Source organism: Zingiber officinale, chromosome 6B (genome assembly GCF_018446385.1).
Source record: "Zingiber officinale cultivar Zhangliang chromosome 6B, Zo_v1.1, whole genome shotgun sequence".
Lineage (NCBI taxonomy): Eukaryota > Viridiplantae > Streptophyta > Magnoliopsida > Zingiberales > Zingiberaceae > Zingiber > Zingiber officinale.
Window position 1 is genome coordinate 81245019 of NC_055996.1, and position 21267 is coordinate 81266285.

The following is a 21267-nucleotide window of genomic DNA, read 5'->3' on the forward strand; positions in this document are numbered from 1 at the left end:
CTCAAAAACCACCCTACTCAACTACACTCGTAAAACTCAAAACCGACGAACTCACCTCTTCTGTCGTCCAGGCAGGCACGTAGTAAAAAAACACATCGAATAAAAATCCATCATCATCATCACAAAAATCCATACAACAACCAAGTATCCAAACAAACCAAGTCCAGACATAATCAATAAATGCAAAACAAAACTAAACGATATATAAACCATCGAGGTCTGCAGAGATCTAGCACAACGTGCTGTGGGGACTAGCGACTGGAACTCCCTCCTGACAGCATCAACCTGAAAATAACAACAATGGAGGTGGGGTGAGTCCAACACTCAGCAGGTACAGTTGATATGCAAAGTAAAGAAACAACACCTAGCACTAATCATGCATACAGTCTCCTGATAAGAAAGATAAAAATGCATCTGAAGTAAACAGGAGAATACTGTACTAACCAGGTCCTGAGTACAAGGTCAAACAGTCCGAGGGATAAGGAAATCCTGTATGCATGTCAAACATAGGTTTCCAAACAATATGCAGCATATAAATGCAGCAAACACAAACACAAGCAATAAATGCATCATGCATATGATGCCAATGATGTGTCCTGGTCACCCCTGACGCCAGTCGATCATCTCATACAAAAGTGAGGTCGAGTGGGTAGGGCTGTGACAACCGTGCACTCTATCGTCACTACTCCTGATGAGTGACCGAGTGGACGGGATGCTGTCGGAGTACACCTATCCTCCTACCCCAAATCATAGATGGGGGAGCGCAATGCTCTCAACTCCCGGTACAAAATGACGGGGAGGAATCCCTGCCGGATAACACGTTGTGTCACACTACCCATGAGCGGACCAACGGTGCCTAACAGAGTCCCTGCTGCAACACACTCTGCCTGAATCGACCACTAACCCATGAGTGGCGGTGTGTGCAGATCCATGTAACTGGCGATGTGCTCAACAATAATGGAGCGGACTATCGCACAGCATGCAATCATGCAAATGATGCATGGCAATAACCATATAAACATCCTGACCTAATCCATATATATAGAAAAGTGCACCCTAGGTCAACGAATCATATCGAATCAAAGGTACACAGAAGGTATAAAAACCTAGGTCCTGAACATGGTGAAGCATGGTATATCACTACCCCCTATAAGCATGTATAAACAGGTAAAATATACATGAGATGCAAATCAATCAATCAATCAAGCACGTACCAAGATTTGGGTAGTGATTAACCGAAATAGATATGGAACACAATTGATGCAATATGTTAATTTCATTACTAAGCATATCAAAGACAAAAAGTCAAAAGTACCCGCCTCCGAAAATAGAAAGGTCCAAATCTGACTCTGAGATACTCGTCTCGCATCAAGGTCCTGTAATATTTATAGTTTCCAGGTTTAGCTAGCTTCATATAGATAAAATAGCTAAATCAAATCCACGAGAAGCTAACATAAATCCAACAATTAACTAGGGTTAACTTACCTTAACCCTAATCATACTATCAGACCAATTCCAATTATATATATACAACCAATTACAAAAATCTAACTCATACCTAATCCAACCTAATTAAATATCTTACCTCAACACCAAAGTCTCCTCTATTGATCCACAACAAGTAGTTGTTGTCGGGACAGGGGCAGCCGCTGAAACCAGATACACCACCGTCGAATTGAATCTAAAATTAGAGACTACCACCCTTAGTTAGCATAACCTTTCACACAACCCAAGTGCTGCTCACGGCAGGGTTAAGAACTAGATCACAGAATTGAAAACAAAAACAAACCCTAAGCCTTACCTCAAGTTCCACAACCTAGAAATCCAAATCAACCTCGCTGCTGGAATCCAAGAGTTGCTGCCCAATAGGGTTGTTTACCGCTAGAATGGTCGGTAGAAACCCGAAGCAAAAACCCAAGCAATCGGTAGCTCGGCATGGCAGAAGGAAAGGGTCGGCTCTGCTCGGGCTGAGGGACGGCGGTAACCAGGGAAAAGGAGAATGGCAGCGATGTCTCGTGAGGCGGCGGTGCTGCTCTCGTCGCCGACGGCAGAGGATCGGCAGTGGCTCACGCGACGCCTGTGCTTATGCTGTGGAGTCGGCGTCGCTGCTGTGGAGAAGGAGAGAAAGGAAAACGGGAGGCAGAGGAGAGGAGGAAAAGAAGCAAAACCCTTGCCGAGGGGTTTTGTACTCGGGTAGGAGGAACCGCTCGTGTTGCCGGTTAGGGCACGGGGAGAAGGCGCGCGCGAAGGGAAGGAAACGGCGAGGAAGAGAAGAAAATATAAAGAAAAAGAAAAAGAAAAAGAAAAGGAAAAGAAAATAAAATTTTTCCTCATTAAAACAGAATAACCTAAACAGGCTTTTCTGGGCCCCGTTTTTATCCCAGTGAACTTATCCGTACGAGCTCCGAAAAATTCCCGGAAAATTTCCAAAAATTCCGAAAAATTCCCTTATTAATATTCGCCTATTTCCAGTATTTTACATTCTCCCCCACTAATAAAAAATTTGGTCCCCAAATTTCGTTATCTACCATCAGCAAGTACTAACAACAGATAACAATAATAAATGCTGAACGGTAAACTAAATCACATACCTCCAGTGAAAAGATGGGGATATCGAGCTCGGATAGTATCCTCGAGCTCCCAAGTAGCCTCCTCGTCCGAATGATGCTGTCATCCGACTTTAACCAGTCGGATAGTCTTGTTCCGCAACTGACGCTCTTTCCGGTCGAGAATCCGTACCGGAACCTCCTCATATGTAATGTCAGGCTGAACTGGAACCGGAATATCTGCCAGCACATGTGTCGGATCAGGCACGTATCTCCTCATGGATACATCGAATACATCCTGCAAGGGACGGTGGTAGTGCCAATCGGTAAGCTACCGCTCCGATCCTCTCCAAGATCTCGAAAGGACCAATGTACCGCGGAGCTAGCTTACCTCTGAGGCCAAATCTCTTCACCCCTTTCGTGGGTGAAACTCGCAGAAATACATGGTCACCAACAGAGAACTCTAGTGGTCTGCGTCTCCGATCAGCATAACTCTTCTGGCGGTCCTGCGCCTCCGACATCCTCCGTCTAATAGTACGGACCAACTCTGCATCCTGCTGAACTCTATGAGGTCCCAACAACTGGGCCTCTCCAACCTCATCCCAGAGGACGGGTGTCCGACAAGGTCTACCATACAACGCCTCAAACGGTGCCATCTGGATAGCCGAATGGAAGCTGTTGTTGTAGGCAAACTCTACCAACGGCAGATGGTCCTCCCAACTGCCTCCGAAATCCATAACACATGACCTCAGCAGGTCCTCTAAAGTCTGAATGGTCCGCTCTGACTGTCCATCTGTCTGCGGATGGAAAGCTGTACTGAAACGGAGCTGCGTGCCCAAGGCCTGCTGCAGACTCTACCAGAAACGAGACGTGAACCGTGGATCTCTATCCGAAATGATACTAAATGGAACACCATGTAGTCTGATAATCTCTCGGCAATACAGATCTGTCAATCGATCCCGGATCGCTAAGAAGGGCGCGGATTTGGTTAATCGATCACGATTACCCAAATCGCGTCATGGCCTCGTCGTCCTCGGCAACCCTACCACAAAATCCATGGTAATGTGATCCCACTTCCACTCGTGAATAGGAATCCCCTGAATTCTCGGTGCTCAGCCTTCACCTACTGACAGACAAGACATCTAGCTACGAAATCGCGATGTCTTTCTTCATGCTGTTCCACCAAGAGGAACGCCTCAAGTCTCGATACATACGGGTCCCTCTGGATGGATCGCAAATCGAGAACGGTGTGCCTCCAGTAGCTCCTGTAAGACCGGATGAGACCGAGGTACGCATAATCGCCTCGGAAGTATATGATACCCTCCTCGTCTCGTAAACTCGATCACGCCTTGAAGCTATCTCGATCGCTAATAAACCGCAAATGCCGATCATCGCTGGCCTCTCGGATCCTCGTCTCGATCGACGATCGAGCAACCATGGTAACAAGAATACCTTGCTCGGTCCATCCCTGCTCCTCAAGATCTAACTCAAGTCCGTGATCAAGTCCGGTGGCAAGCCAAAGTCCTCTGGACTTCCTGCGTGCATCTACAACCACATTAGCTTTCCTGATAGCTAATGGTACAATCGTAGTCCTTCAGAACTCCATCCATCTCCTCCGTCGGATAAGCTCCTTCGAGTGAAAATATATTTGAGACTCTTATGATCGTGAGAATCTCAAATGTGATACCGTATAAATGATGATGCCAAAACTTCAGAGCAAAGATGATGGAGCTCCAAGTCATGTACATGGTAGTTCTTCTCATGCTTCTTCACCGACGAGAAGCATAAGAAACTACTGCGGTCTTTGCATTAGAACAAGACCCAAACCACAAGAGACGCGGTATAGAGTACAACCATCCTCTCCGAAGGTAAAACCAAACCGGAGCCGACACTAATCTCCGCTCAGCTCCTTCGCAATCCTCGGACCATATGAACTTCATGCCTTTCCGGTAAGGCGTGTCAGTGGATAGCAATACGCGAGAAGCCCTCGACAAAACGTCGGTAATATCCGGCCAATCCCAGAAAACTGCGGATCTCCTGCACTGACTTCGGCTGCTCCCAACCAGTGACAGCCTCGATCTTCTGAGGATCAACTGAAATACCTCTACTAGAAACCACGTGTCCAAGAAAACCAACTGAGGATAACCAGAATGTACACTTGCTGAACTTCGCGTACAGCTGATGTCGTCGAAGAATCTCCAAGACTATACGAAGATGCTGTGCATGCTCCTCGGAATGCGAGTAGACCAATATGTCATCAATGAAAACGATAACAAACTGATCCAGATACTCCAGAAAGATGCGGTTCATCAAGTCCATAAACACCGCTGGAGCATTGGTAAGCCCAAATGGCATTACCAAAAACTCATAATGACCGTATCTAGTACGGAAAGCTGTCTTCTGGATATCAGAATCTCTGACTCTCAACTGATGATATCCGGATCGCAAATCAATCTTAGAATACACTGATGTACCTCTGAGCTGATCAAACAAATCCTCGATCCGTGGTAATGGATATTTATTTCTGATGGTCACTGCATTCAGCTGCCTGTAGTCAATACACAACCTCATAGTACCATCCTTTTTCTTGACAAATAGAACTGGAGAACCCCATGGTGAAACACTAGGGCGAATGAATCCTCTGTCTAAAAGCTCCTGGAGTTGAACCTTCAGCTCGTTCAACTCTTTTGGTGTCATACGATACGGAGCTTTCGATGTCGGCGCGGTTCCCGGAATCAGCTCAATAGCGAACTCCACTTGCCTTCTGGGAGGCAAACCTGGCAGCTCCTCTGGAAATACATCTGGGTACTCCCGGACTACAGGAACATCAGAGAGGTGCGAACTACTACTGTCCTCAGTACTGATCAACGACAACAGAAAACCATGACAGTCGTGAGACAGCAGCTTCTGCGCCTGAATCGCCGAAATAATCGAGATACCGTCGTCTCTGATGCTAGTGAAACTCCACGAGGGTTGGTTAGGAGGCTGGAAGGTGACCACCCTCGTCTGGCAATCAACGGTAGCATGATAAACTGACAGCCAATCCATGCCAAGTATGACATCAAACTCGATCATCTCCAATACTAGAAGATCTACCGTAAGTATCATGTTGCCAAAGTCTAACGGGCAACCTCTGATCTCCTGGGTGACGTCTAAAGTATCACCGGACGGTAGGGAGACAGTCAATCGCCGCAACCTAACAGTAGGTAATCTACCAATCTCCCGCATAAAGGTACGGGATATAAAAGAATGCGAACTACCAGTATCAATCAAAATATCAGCAGTAAATGCATAAATAGAAATCGTACCGCGGAAAACGGATCCGTCGGCCCGCTGAGCATCCTCTCTGGTAATCGCATGAACACGACCAGTCTCTGGCGGAGGAGGAGGTGGTAACACTGCCAGCGGCTACTGCGGCTGGGCAGAAGCCTGCCACTGAGGCGCTGCTGGACTATGTGCCAGATAAGACTGAGAGGATGGTGACTGATACTGTGCAGCTGGCTGGGACTGAGTCTGATACTGCCCCTGAGTCGGATAATAAGGTCCTGGAGCAAAACTCTGGGGTGCTACAGAAGCACTGAAGTGTCAAATGCTGCTGCGGAGGGAGCTGCTCCCTGCTGACGCTGTGAAGATTGGGCTTTCTGCCCTCCTCGATATGCCCCTGACTGACTAGACTGTCCCCTCTGACCTGACCCTCCTGCAACTGTGTGCTGAGCCTTCAGCTGACACTCTCGGCTCTGGTGTCCAGGCAGTTTGCAATAATAGCAAACTGACTGTCCCAGAGAGCAAGCTGAGGTGAGGTGATCTCTGGATCCACATCTGAAACAATGAGTATCACCGGAAGGTGGTTGCCGGTTCTGCTGAGAAAACCGGGAACGTCCTGAAGAAGACCGCCCTGATTTCTGAGGCCTACGAGACGCCCCAGAAGTACCCTGACCTGACCGTCTGCGACTACTCTGAGGCTGTCCTGTCGCCTGAGTCTGCTGGACCTGCTCTGATGTCTGACCCGTATGCTTTCTTTTCCTGTCCGGATATGCTGTATGCCGAGCTAACTCTATCATCAAAGCTCGATTCAATGCATCAGAGTAAGATAAAATCCCTAATCCGGCAAGCTGTACATGCAGATAACCATCCAATCCCTGTATAAACTGCATCATGCGAGTTCTGTCCTCCGCAACTAACTCTGGACAAAACTGAGCCAACCGGAGGAATTCAGTATTATACTCGGTCACTGAGCGATTATTCTGCCTCAGACTCATAAAATCCTGTCGGCGAGCCATCTGATAGGACAGTGGAAAGAAACGGCTCTCAAAAGCCTCTCTGAACCTGGTCCATGTGACGTTGCGCTCACCAATAATAGAACGCTGAGTAACCCACCAGGCATTAGCTTCATCCCGTAAATGGTAAGCAGCCAGCTCTACTTTCTCCCACTCGGAGCAAGCCATATAGAAAAAAGTCTGCTCCATAGTCTCTATCCATGACAGAGCCATACAAGGATCGAGATCTCCGCGGAAAAGAGTGAAACGAGTCTTCATCGACTCGGCCAGTGCTGGAATCCTAGCTCGTGCAGCGACGATATCAGTGATCTGTGTCGGGACGGCTGTAGGAGCTGGCGGAAACACTGGAGCTGATACTACGGGTGGTACCGCGGAATAAACCGGAGGAGGAACTCCCGGTGCTGCTGTATATACCGGAGCATAGGCCGTCGGTGGTACTGCCTGGGGGACAAAAGTGGTGGCAGCTGGAGGTACGGTAGCAAAAGGTACCGGATATGGTGCAGCTGCTGCTAGCATTGGGGGTACAGGTGTCACTGGTGTCGGGTACACTGTAGGTCCATGTGGCGGTGGTACTGAATACGCTATAGGCTGCGCTGGAGCATATGTCGGGTACACTAATGGTACCCCTGATGGTACGGTAAACATGGTAGGTGTGGATACCGTCGGTGTGGCCAAAGTAGGTATCTCTACAGGAGCTATCGGAATTTGAGAGCCCGATGCTCCTGCTGCATCCTGAGTCTGTCCCTGACTGACAGGCTCACTAACAGTGGGCATCTCAGGCATATCCAGAGATCCCGTGGTCCTCCCACGTGGTCGTCCAGCACCACGTCTCGCAGCAATATGTGTGGATCGTCTCATATCTGTTAAATTAAATTACAGATATTACTACAAGTATAAAAATCATAAAATAACAACATACCTATTTGCTGTCTGGAGATGTTCCGTCACTGTCCAGTCCCCAATTTGACCTCAAAATTCTGAACGAGAATACGCCGGAAATCCAATAAATCCGAAACGAAAATCCGAAACATAACCATATCGAAATCCGAAAATGCCCAGTTTGACTCGCAAACCTGGCTAACCCAAATATCCTGAATACCAACAACCGGTATCCGATAAATCTCCAGAACACCGAAAGCAGGTATCATAACCCGCTCTGATACCAAATAAATTGGTATCAGATAAATCCCGAAAATCCAAAATACGAAACAAAAGATCGTAAAACTGTGCTCTGATACCACTAAATTGTCACGCCCCAGAGGAGTCCCTGTCCGAGAAAATTTCGGCAGCATCTCCCCTGTACGGTGGACAATCTGAAACTTTTCTATATCTCACAAATACCTCAGCCACAGGCGGCTGGAATAATAACAACAAAATAAAACATCACCACGCAGTTATATATAATCAAACAAAGTAGTAATACTCTGACTCAAAAACCACCCTACTCAACTACACTCGTAAAGCTCAAAACCGACGAACTCACCTCTTCTGCCGTCCAGGCAGGCACGTAGTAAAAAAACACATCGAATAAAAATCCATCATCATCATCACAAAAATCCATACAACAACCAAGTATCCAAACAAACCAAGTCCACACATAATCAATAAATGCAAAACAAAACTAAACGATATATAAACCATCGAGGTCTGCAGAGATCTAGCACTACGTGCTGCGGGGACTAGCGACTAGAACTCCCTCCTGACAGCATCAACCTGAAAATAACAACAATGGAGGCGGGGTGAGTCCAACACTCAGCAGGTACAGTTGATATGCAAAGTAAAGAAACAACACCTAGCACTAATCATGCATACAGTCTCCTGATAAGAAAGATAAAAATGCATCTGAAGTAAACAGGAGAATACTGTACTAACCAGGTCCTGAGTACAAGGTCAAACAGTTCGAGGGATAAGGAAATCCTGTATGCATGTCAAACATAGGTTTCCAAACAATATGCAGCATATAAATGCAGCAAACACAAACACAAGCAATAAATGCATCATGCATATGATGTCAATGATGTGTCCTGGTCACCCCTGACGCCAGTCGATCATCTCATACAAAAGTGAGGCCGAGTGGGTAGGGCTGTGACAACCGTGCACTCTGTCGTCACTACTCCTGATGAGTGACCGAGTGGACGGAATGCTGTCGGAGTACACCTATCCTCCTACCCCAAATCATAAATGGGGGAGCGCAATGCTCTCATCTCCCGGTACTCAAAGACGGGGAGGAATCCCTGCCGGATAACACGTTGTGTCACACTACCCATGAGCGGACCAACGGTGCCTAACAGAGTCCCTGCTGCAACACTGCCTGAATCGACCACTAACCCATGAGTGGTGGTGTGTGCAGATCCATGTAACTGGCGATGTGCTCAACAATAATGGAGCGGACTATCGCACAGCATGCAATCATGCAAATGATGCATGGCAATAACCATATAAACATCCTGACCTAATCCATATATATAGAAAAGTGCACCCTAGGTCAACGAATCATATCGAATCAAAGGTACACAGAAGGTATAAAAACCTAGGTCCTGAACATGGTGAAGCATGGTATATCACTACCCCCTATAAGCATGTATAAACAGGTAAAATATACATGAGATGCAAATCAATCAATCAATCAAGCACGTACCAAGATTTGGGTAGTGATTAACCGAAATAGATATGGAACACAATTGATGCAATATGTTAATTTCATTACTAAGCATATCAAAGACAAAAAGTCAAAAGTACCCGCCTCCGAAAATAGAAAGGTCCAAATCTGACTCCGAGATACTCGTCTCGCATCAAGGTCCTGTAATATTTATAGTTTCCAGGTTTAGCTAACTTCATATAGATAAAATAGCTAAATCAAATCCACGAGAAGCTAACATAAATCCAACAATTAACTAGGGTTAACTTACCTTAACCCTAATCATACTATCAGACCAATTCCAATTATATATATACAACCAATTACAAAAATCTAACTCATACCTAATCCAACCTAATTAAATATCTTACCTCAACACCAAAGTCTCCTCTATTGATCCACAACAAGTAGTTGTTGTCGGGACAGGGGCAGCCGCTGAAACCAGATACACCACCGTCGAATTGAATCTAAAATTAGAGACTACCACCCTTAGTTAGCATAACCTTTCACACAACCCAAGTGCTGCTCACGGCAGGGTTAAGAACTAGATCACAGAATTGAAAACAAAAACAAACCCTAAGCCTTACCTCAAGTTCCACAACCTAGAAATCCAAATCAACCTCGCTGCTGGAATCCAAGAGTTGCTGCTCAATAGGGTTGTTTACCGCTAGAAGGTGGCTGCCGGAAATTAGAAACACCCCTCAAAGCACAAAAACCCCACCAATCCGTTACCTAGAGTGGCAGCAAGGAAAGGGTCGGCGTCGGCAGTGGTGGCGGCGCGAGGTGGCAGGGCAGAGGCGTCGGCGCTCAGTGGCTGGCACAGAGGAAAGAAGGGAGAATGGCAGCGATGTCTCGTGAGGCGGCGGTGCTGCTCTCGTCGCCGGCGGCAGAGGATCGGCAGTGGCTCACGCGACGCCTGTGCTTATGCTGTGGAGTCGGCGTCGCTGCTGTGGAGAAGGAGAGAAAGGAAAACGGGAGGCAGAGGAGAGGAGGAAAAGAAGCAAAACCCTTGCCGAGGGGTTTTGTACTCGGGTAGGAGGAACCGCTCGTGCTGCCGGTTAGGGCACGGGGAGAAGGCGCGCGCGAAGGGAAGGAAACGGCGAGGAAGAGAAGAAAATATAAAGAAAAAGAAAAAGAAAAAGAAAAGGAAAAGAAAATAAAATTTTTCCTCATTAAAACAGGGTAACCTAAACAGGCTTTTCCGGGCCCCGTTTTTATCCCCGTGAACTTATCCGTACGAGCTCCGAAAAATTCCCGGAAAATTTCCAAAAATTCCGGAAAATTCCCTTATTAATATTCGCCTATTTCCGGTATTTTACAAAAACTTTCAATCCATTTTAAAATTTGGCTAAATACGTCATCATGGGATTACAAGAAACTAAATATAATCAAATTATGATAGTCGGCAAGATCCTCCTCGGGAATATTGTTGCAGACCTTTTGCAAGCTTATAGTGTTCTTGGGTAAGTCAGCGGGCAAGTGCCCGGCCTCACAAAGCTGTTTGGTGGCTCCATTAATCCCATAACGAACCATCTTAAGGGTGTGACTGCCTAGCAAATCATAGAATTCCTTCACTTCCCAGTTAGATAGCCTTTGAGCTTGGCCTTCTTGTTCGCTTGTTGGAGCTTCTGGGCTATCAGGTTAGCCTGCAAGGCATCTATTTTAGACCGCTGGATTCAGATACGACCATCCTGACCTCCATCACAACCTTTATCATATTTGAAAAGTATCTTAAGACAATCACCTTAGATATTATATTATTTATTAGATAAATAAAATTTCTTATTTTAGTATGCATTATATATATATGGTATTGACCTTAAACTCAATTAATGAAGTCCATAATACAATACATATCATGAGAGAAATTATGATTGGATTATAATTAGTGGGTATCTCTCCATGTATAATTATGTATATATTAAAATATTATTTAGTCGATGAATTGATGAGATTGGACATCAACAATTCTATAAGATAGCATATGTTATGATCCTAGATTTTTTCAAGTAGTCGATCATCACTGGCTAGAAATATTGAGATGCTGAGAGTTAACATATGGATGTTGGTTAAGGATAACTAGTTCATTATATGTAACATGCTATGAGACTTCATATGATTGTCTACATGTCAATGAAAATCTCATTGCAGCTTGAGTATAAGTTTTCTTAGACTTAAGGTATTCAAGTCAACTTGGTTATTGAGGCTTATGGTTTGACATCTTGACAATCATCTCCTAGGAGGTGTAGGTCTAGGATAATTGGGTATAAGTTAATATGGCTGAAGGTGTTTGAATAGTCCACAAAGGATTCGGTACTCATTTTATAAGGAGACTTATACCCTATGGACTCTTGTCAGGATTAGTACTCATAAGTCTTTGGCCAAAGCATTACACGTCAAGAGGATGGTCTTCTTGGGTACATGTTTGAGTAATTTGAACCATAGGACAAGGAACTACTATATCATCTAGGTGTGACGTAGTTAGCCTAGTGGAGATAGATACATAGACCATATTCTAAACCAAGTGGGTATAAGATGAGTGAAAGAAATAGAGGCTCTGATAATTATAGCTGCTAAAGGGTTCAGAATAATTTTAGGATCAACTTTGATTTTCTAATTAATTAGGGATCATGATATACTACTAAGTACCACTCATAATTGATCCATAATTAATAGTTAATTATGGATGGTTAATAGCTCGGGAATCGGATTACACTTACTACAAGTATATTTGAAAGTCTTAAAATAATTTTGGGAATTAGATTCTCAAATTAAGATAGACTAAGTCTAGTAGGACCAGATAAGGGGTAAATATGAAAGATATTTGTCCACTAAAAATGATGGTGGGTCATGCCTCTTAGGCAAGGTTGGATCCTTTTTGGTTTATTTATGAACAAAAATTGGTTTGATTTAATATTAAACCAAGAGTGATTTGGTTTTGAATGAAGTTGGTTTGTTTTAAACCAAGTTTAATAATAACAGATCGAGCTACTATTGGGTTTTCATTTTAGGAGATCACTTGCTACCCAAGTTATTGTGAAGAAGTATATATATACCCCTCCATGAGGAGAAGAAATTAATTAATTATTCATTGAAAGAACATGATTATGATTAGGGCTCTCCCTCTCCCTCTCTTGTTGTCACCCACCCAAAGAGGGTCATCACCCCCTTTATGTCACCGCAAGCCACCACTATTGGCAACCATCCCTACTATTAGCACCCCCTACTTTGGCGTTGCCTCCCATCAGTTATCAAATCGCCAAACAACAACAAAAGGCCACTAGACAACAGGCCCTCCGGTTGCTCCTCTCCCTCACTTTGTGCCATCGGGTTGCCCTCGCAGCTAAGCACAAAGTTGAGTCAGGGTTTCCTCTCTTGGATCACGTCGTCTCTTCCACTACAACAAAATAGCTAATAGACAATGCTTTAAAAGCATTATGTATATACCTAAAAAAATGTTGTTAAAGACACTGTTATTAAAAGTCCACTTAACTATAATACTTTAAAAGCGTTGTCGTTTGTAGCAAAGACAATGTTTTTGCGATGCTTTAAAAGCGTTGTCATTTTTTTTTGCAAAAACAATGTTATTTCAATGCTTTAAATGCGTTGTTATTTTTTTTTGCAAAGACAACACTTTTATAACACACTTTAAAACCCTTGTCTTTTTAAAATAAAAAAATTTTAAAAATTAATTACAAAATCATTATTTTTATATTTACAAAATTACTATTTTTCTTTTACCATGTCCAGATTTGAATTTGACATATAATAACAATTAATCAACTCGACTAATGATTTCAAACTCATACCAAAACAATAGAATTTTACCAAAACAATAAAATCCAATTATAAAATAGATATTGATATTTACAAGAGAATTCAGCTACAAAGTAAAATTCAACTACAAAGTAGAATTTAACTAATGATTTCAAAGACTAAATAGTTCTGTTTAAAAATATATAGTGACATTCAAATTTAAAATGAAAGAACACAAAATAGCTAGCCAACCTCGAAGGCAACGATTTGCATGCTTACTTCTACTAGCTACACTCATAAAGGATTGTCGGCTTGAGACTGAGAAAAAAACACCTACCACTGTGTATCTGCCACAGAAAATAATATCATCGGTATTATGCAAAATAAATTTCCACTCTTAAAGTTAAAAATAAGGATCACAGTTTACACCATACAGCAATTAGAAAATCTTGATTGAGGTACAGACGAGATAAATCTAGATTTCATATAACTTGTTGCACAAAATTACAAAATAATACAAAACTACTTAATAGTTGAAACCAACAATGAAGCTCGAGTTGTTGAAACCTGATCATGATTACCATTATGTGTATCTGCCACGGAATGGCCAGAGATCAGAAACTCTAGTCCACATAAAAGCTTCATCAGTACTCAACAAAACTTCTGCTAAATTTGAATTTTATAGTGATTACTATAAACTTGCATTCAAGCAACAAATAAAAACAAATCAAACTAAAATAGTTGAGGGAAATTCATATCATGACTTAAATTTTTCACTTCTCAAGAAGAATGTGTAAATAAATAATATATATCCTGGATACAAATAAGAAATCTAATAAATAATCAATGGATATGATTAAAAAGCTAAGGGATAGTAATAAACCTATAGGACATAATAGAATGAAAGTTTAAAAAGGAACTTGTTTTTTTAGTAAACAAAAGACAAAAGCCTACTTTCGATGCCCACACTCCATAAATCAATGCCATAATGAAAAAGCTCAACAGATTATAAACGAACACATTTTCTATCAAACTCTATACATTGAACACAATGACAGGTTTTTGAACTCAAAAGTAGTTTTAGCAAACAAACGAACAAAATCTCCTTTGTTTACATTCATACACTTATATAAATCCATACAATCATGAAAAATCAACACCAAAAGAGCATACAAGATAAAATGATGTTAGAGTGAAATAGAATCAGCAAAGTATGCGGTATAGTAATTAAGTTCAATGAAATCAAATGATGACTTAACAAGTTGAGATTGTTCTGTGCTAAACTTTGGAAGGCGATCCCCAACAAGTGCTCTCATTGTGAAAGGATAGTCCCCTTGAGTTAAGGGGTTCGTGAACCTACAATAAAATTATTTCACACATGAATAATTATCATTAGAAAAGAAAAGAGAGGTGAGTGACAGAGCTCACCATCCAAACATGAAATCTAGTGAGAGATTGCAACTTCTTTGGTGTTAGAGCAAGGCACAAACCAATGGCTTACTAGTGTTATGCCTATCAATCCCTTTTGAGATACCTAAGAATGGATTAAAAAATGTCTTAATCCAGTTGCTAATATGAAAGAATTTTGATTAGGAGCTAGAACCATTGAGTACAATCGGGTCAATATTATATCTTACAAGAGATAATAAATTCCATAATTCATAGCTACGCAAAGCAATATCTCTCACAGGCCTACACTAAATGGCAAGATCTAAATGAAAGAGATGACCTATCACTGATAATGCTGACCAAGTATTTGGGTTTATGTTGTTAAAACAGTATAATATAGTCTCAGCATAGTTAATAGTAAATTAACGAGGACATTATCATTTAACTAAATTATAAATGGATTAAGCGCTAAACGAATAACAAAGTTAACATCTGGGCTACCATGCACAAATGTTATCATAACATTGACGTCCTAAGCTCCTTTGTCATCTTGATGATAACCAAGGCATCGGCATATTGAAAAGAGGAAGTGCATCCAAGATTTAGATTAACTTTGAAAGAATATAAGAATGAACTCAATTTTCCCAAGTACTATTACTTTCTCTAAGTACTGATTACATAATAGCATCGTTCAACCAAAAGATGAAAGCATATGTTCAACTTAACAAAACTTTCTAACTGACAATTGCTTGCCACAACTTTTGTAGTTTCAAACACATTGTAACTTGAAATTTGGCCATGGTATGTTCTGCAAATTACTGAAACTACTAAAAGCCAAACTGCTAAAAGTCATTGTTGATGTCGTAGTATGCTTATAAAGCATAAAAGTTCAATGCATCAACTCATATAAGGATGATTTTTTCCTTCCATTAGACAATCCAGAAATCAAAAATCTTAAACCAAGGAGAAAAGATAAAATAAGTGAAGTACTAGTGTCCAACATACCTGCTTGATTTTACCAAACAGCGCCTCACTCTGAGAGTCGAGCAAGTTGATGACCCTTCCAAAGAAATACAAGTAGACCACTAGCGCCACCCCCCTTGGGCAGGGCAGTATAGCCCCGACCACCATCAGCACCCAATCGAGCTCATCTACGCAGGAAAATAGCCTGGAGAAGGGCACCGCGACCGAAGGCGGCTCTATCTCCTCAATCACATCAACGGCAACATCATCCTCCACAGGAACTGCCTCCACCCCACTAGCAATCAGATTTATGACTATTTACCTTTATGTGGTGAACGAGGTGATTGTAGAGAAGATCCAGCAAGTGGAGATTGGGAGAAGAGAAGAAGAGTCGGATTGCGATTGTCTATACGCCTCCCAATTCCTCTGCCCTCGTCATCATCTGGCGCGAGGGAAAATAGTGAACAGCGATGGTGAAGAAAAAGAGCAAAATGAGGGATCTTGCTTATAGGGTGGAAAAAAATTAAGCTTTGGAAAATACAATGGAATCCTTCCGAAGACTCACCGTCAGCTTTAGAAGTAGAAGGGCTACGGTAACCCTTCTGAAGACTCACCGTTAGAATCTTTTTGTTAACCCAATGAAGGAAAGGATCGGCTACTGGGCGCACAATTGGACAACCCTAAGCAACAAGAATGATAGCGTCGGAAGAGGCATGAAAGTTTTGGTGGCTTTGAAGGGTTAGGGATTGGGTCGTGGGCGATGCGGAGGAATGATCGAGGAGACTAGTGTTGGACGGATGTGCTTGCTAGAGGGAGGGGGAATAACGTTTTGTCGCACTTGCGTCGATTTACTTCGTCTTGTTATTGTGCAGCGGAATACACGAAGACAAATACTCACAATGCTAACAACTAGAGTTTACTTGGTATCCACCTCAAGAAGAGGTGACAAATCTAAGGATTCACACACGATACGCTATCTCCACTAATGAAACACTCCTTATCGGTCAAAGCCGGAGGTGGAGAAGTCTCGTACAAATTCACACAACAACACAAACAAAAATACAAGAAGAGAGTACAAGATACAACTGAAAACACTACTTATTCTTGCTTACTTGTTGTTTGTTGTTGCCTCTTGAACCTTGAGAAAACACTCCTAAGAGCTTTCAAGAACTGGCGGTGAAGATCGGAGAAAGTCACTGAAGATCGCTGTAAGCTTGCAGGAAAGAAATCGCAAAGATCTGGCGAAGAAAACGCTCCGCCCAGACTTTAAACAGTGCTCCCAATCGATCGAATTCATCCCCAATCGATTGCCATATCAGCACCGCTCCATCGCAGCCGTTCATCACCTGCATCCTGCGCAACGATCACTTCCCAATCGATCGACCGATCGATTGGGACTTCCTGAATCGATCGTCCGATCAATTCAGAACCTTTCTGTGCTCTCGCATCCGCGTGAGAGCTTCTGCTGCCCAATAGATCGACCGATCGATTGGCAACTCCCAATCGATTGCCCGATCGATTGGGAAAGCCTCTGTGCTCGCGATTCCACATCCCAATCGATCGACCGATCGATTTGGCCTTCCCATAATCGCAGCACACTCCAATCGATCAGTCGATCGATTGGACCCTGGTTCAATCGATCGCCCGATCGATTGACCAGCCTGGACTTGACTCAAACTCAAGTCCAAAATCTCCAACCCAACTCCTGGTCAACCGTGACCTGTTGGGTCTCCATGCCTAGCATTTGGCCACACCCGACCAACCTCGAACTAGCCTTCTAGCATCCTCCATCAGCCTTGCGTCCCTCGGATATCTCCCATCCTTCACATCTTGCCTTCAGGAGCTTCCTTCGGCCTCATCCTATTTGTCAAGTTCTTTCTTGCCAAGTCATACCAGGACTTACCTTGCCAAGACCACATGCTTGGACTTATACCTTTTGCCAAGATCACACTTGGACTTTCCAACTGCCTGGCTCCTCACCAGGACTTTCTCCTGCCTAGCTCCTCACTAGGACTTTCCCATTGCCCTGGCTCCTCACCAGGACTTTCTCCTGCCTAGCTCCTCACTAGGACTTTCCTGTTGCCTCGCTCCTTACCAGGACTTTCTCCTGCCTAGCTCCTCACTAGGACTTTCCAAATGCCTAACATCTAGTTTGAAATTTCCCAGTCAAGTCTCCTGTCAACTTTGACCTACTTGACTTGTATTCTCATCAACTTGGTCAACCCTTTGACCATCTCCACAACCGGACGATTGCTCCAGCAATCTCCTTATATTGTCAAACATCAAAACTCAAATCCTGACTCAAGCTTGACTCAACTCAAGCTTAGTCAAACTGGTCAAACTTAACCTAGGAAAATTGCCCCAACAATCTCTCCCTTTTTGATGTTTGACAATACCTCTAAGTTAGGCTAAATCTCATAGCCTTAACCTCTTCTTTATACTAAGGCTAAATCTCATAGCCTTAACCTCTTCTTTATCACAAGGCTAAATCTCATAGCCTTAACCTCTTCTTTATACCAAGGCTAAGTCCCATAGCCTTAACCTCTTCTTTATCACTAAGCTAAATCTCATAGCCTTAACCCTTTCATGACAAGGCATGAATGAAGATTTCCTTCATTCTCTCCCTTTCCTAGAGAGAAAACTCCACCTTCTTGGGATGAAGGCCTAACTTAACCTTCCATTCTCCCTCTTTGTCACACATCAAAAACTAAAAACAAACTCTTCACCATAAGAGTTAACTCTACGTTGTTTACAACCTCATATGTTGTTAACGACTCCACAATAAAGATCTCATATTCTTCATTGCCACCTAAGCTCCCCCTTGAGCTCTACTTCACTTCACAATGCTCATCCTAGAGCATGCATCAACTTCCCAATGAAACTCCCATTCATTGTATTCAATGCTCCCCCTTGAGCAGTAATCTTCTTCACAATGCTCATCCAAGAGCATTTTTCACTTTAATAATGAAGGTCCGATCCCCTTCATTAATCCAATGCTCCCCCTTGAGCAGTAAACTACTCTACAATGCTCATCCGAGAGCATTTATCATCCTAGTAATGAAGATAACCAGTATTCCATTGTTCCCTAATACTCGATCCTGAGTATTATCCATCACGAAGGTTTAACCCCCTTCCAAGGTCCTTCAAGATAAATTTCCATGCATTCAAGGAGTAATGCCCCCTAAAGATATGGTTAAACTTCTGTCATTGCACCAACAATGACTTGGAGTTCCTAAACAGTTAGGAAAATCAAAACTTGACGTTTTGAGGTTCAAGATTCAATAGTGAAACTAACCCCAACCTAAACTTCACCTAAGTCTACCTTAACCAATCCATACTTACTTTCATCATGAAAATTCCCCCTAAATGTATATAAGTGTATTCCAAAGAGTTAGGAATGGTTAATGACCCTTGAAAATCAAAACTTGAAGTTTTGAGGTTCCAAAATTCGAAATTGAACTTAAACCCCATCCTAAACTTCACTTTGATTTATCTTAACCAATCCATACATGTTTTCATCAAGAAAACTCCCCCTAAATGTATACAAATGTATTTCAAGGGATTCGGAATGGTTATTGGAACTTGAAGTGGCTTAATGTGCTGAAATAAGGCTTTTCTAGTCATAATCAGACTTCCCAATCGATTGAAGTTGGGACTCAATCGATTGAAGCTACTTCAATCGATCCATTGATCGATTCCGCAAGCTACTGCTTGCAGAAATTCCCTCTGAATCGATCGGCTGATCGATCCAGCCTGGGTTAATTTATCGGTTGATCGATCCACTGACCCTCTGTTCACGGGAATTGGCTTCCCAATCGATCGACTGATCTATTAAAACCATCCCAATCAATCGGCTAATCGATCAGGTTTCTGATTTTTCTGAAATTTAATTTCAGCGAAATTCAGAAACTCCCCAAAAATTCTACAAAATTACAAAAATCATGAAAATTTATGTAGATACTCTTTAGGGTATACTCTATCAGGGAAAAATAGTTTTATATGAAAATACTTCTTATTTTCAAAGATTGACACAAATTTGAAAACTCTTGAAAACTTTAATGTTTTCTCCTAGTTTGTGTCTAACTTTTCAATGATGAATACTATCAAAAGATAGTCTTCACCAAAGTTTGCAAAAGCCTTTTAAAATCATTTTCAAAACCAATATCCAACCATGTTCCTTGGGCTTCAAGGATCTGGATCAGTCCTGCAGAGCCTATAAAAGAAGCCTCAGGAAGCAGCTTCAAACATCATCTCGAACAGAACATCCTGTGCACTTGTATGCTGCTCCGAACGCTCAAACGACGCTCCGCTTCTCCGACAACTGACGACGAACTTCCGTCATCTTTTGTGTTGTCGGTATTGTAACTCTTTTCAGCACTTGTATTTTTTAAGTTGTAAAAGATATACGCGATTATAGTTGTTGTCAAAGTAAACGCTCAACGAGCGTGGGCCTTGGAGTAGGAGTCACCCTAGGCTCCAAATCAAGTAAATCTTGGTGTCTTTTGCTGTGTCTTGTTTAATTTTCGCTGCTCTTACTCGAATTTCTGAATACGAACATGTAAAAGCCACGAGCGCTATTGACCCCCCCCCCCCTCCCCTCTAACGCTTCTCGATCCAACAATTGGTATCAGAGCGAGGTCGCTTTGATTTGGTGTAACCACCAATCAAGCAAATTTTTCATGGTGTTTTTCAACCTTTTCGGAGTCAATCGGAATAGGTATTCTTACCGTCTTCCGATCTAGTTTTTCGTAATCAGATTCTTGTCTCGAAGTCAGTGCAACACCACTCGAGACCGTCTTTTATTCTTGTTTTAAACCGCGCTGCTAATCCAGGAACTATTCCTGGGACAAGTTTTTTGTTTGATTTGTGTGCAAGTACTATCGTAAATTTTCATGGCTCTGCAAGAAGGGTATAGCACTGCTCGCCCACCGCTCTTCACCGGAGATGACTTCGGTTACTCGAAGGGCCGAATGGAAGCGTATCTCCAGACTCACTTTGAAGTCTGGATGATCGTCAAAACCGGCTTTGAACTACCAACTGACGGCGCTGACAAGCCAATACCTTGCGAGAACTGGGATGTAGCCCTAATCAAGAAGGTAGAAGCAAATGACAAAGTGGCATGCACCCTCCAGTGTGGCCTGACTAAGGAAGAACTCAACAGAGTAGAACCTTTCTCAAATGCAAAGGAGATGTGGCAAATGCTGATCGAACTACACGAGAGTACATCAGACACAAAGATAAGCAAGAGAGACATTATTTTAAATAAACTATATAACATTAAATTGTAGGAAAATGAAACGGCAAGCCAACTGCATGCCCGCATACAAGACCTATTGAACGAACTCCACGCAATCGGTCAAAGGGTGGAGAACCGCGACATATTGAGGTATGCCTTAAACGCCTTTCTGAGGAATACCTTGTGGGCATCCATGGTTGATGCATACAAGATTTCTAAGGATCTCTCTTCAATCAAGTTAGATGAGTTATTTGCATAATTTGAATTACATGAACAGATTAACTCACGTCCGGCTGAGAAGGGTATAGCTTTGGTTGCAGGTACAAGCAAAACCCAGGAAGCTAAAGCAAAGCGCAGAACCAAACCGGAATCAGAAGAAGAACCAGATTCGGACGACGATGACGATGAGCTCACGGCCGAACTCGTCAACCTAGTGAGGAAACTCTACAGAAAGAAGAGGGG

The 21267-nt window shown here is 42.8% G+C and overlaps 1 long non-coding RNA gene across 4 annotated transcripts; it reads right to left on the minus strand.

The window, feature by feature from the left end:
* Positions 1-13283: 13283 nt before the first annotated feature.
* LOC121992838 lies at positions 13284-16404 on the minus strand. Of its 4 annotated transcripts, none has more exons than XR_006115000.1 (5): positions 16135-16404; positions 15612-16011; positions 14646-14751; positions 14477-14573; positions 13284-13564 (listed from the first exon to the last, which is right to left on the minus strand). It is a non-coding gene; the product is annotated as an uncharacterized LOC121992838 (long non-coding RNA). The 4 variants fall into 4 exon arrangements; XR_006115002.1 differs by having other exon boundaries at positions 13284-13810; XR_006115003.1 differs by lacking the exon at positions 13284-13564 and adding an exon at positions 13575-13840.
* Positions 16405-21267: the final 4863 nt, after the last annotated feature.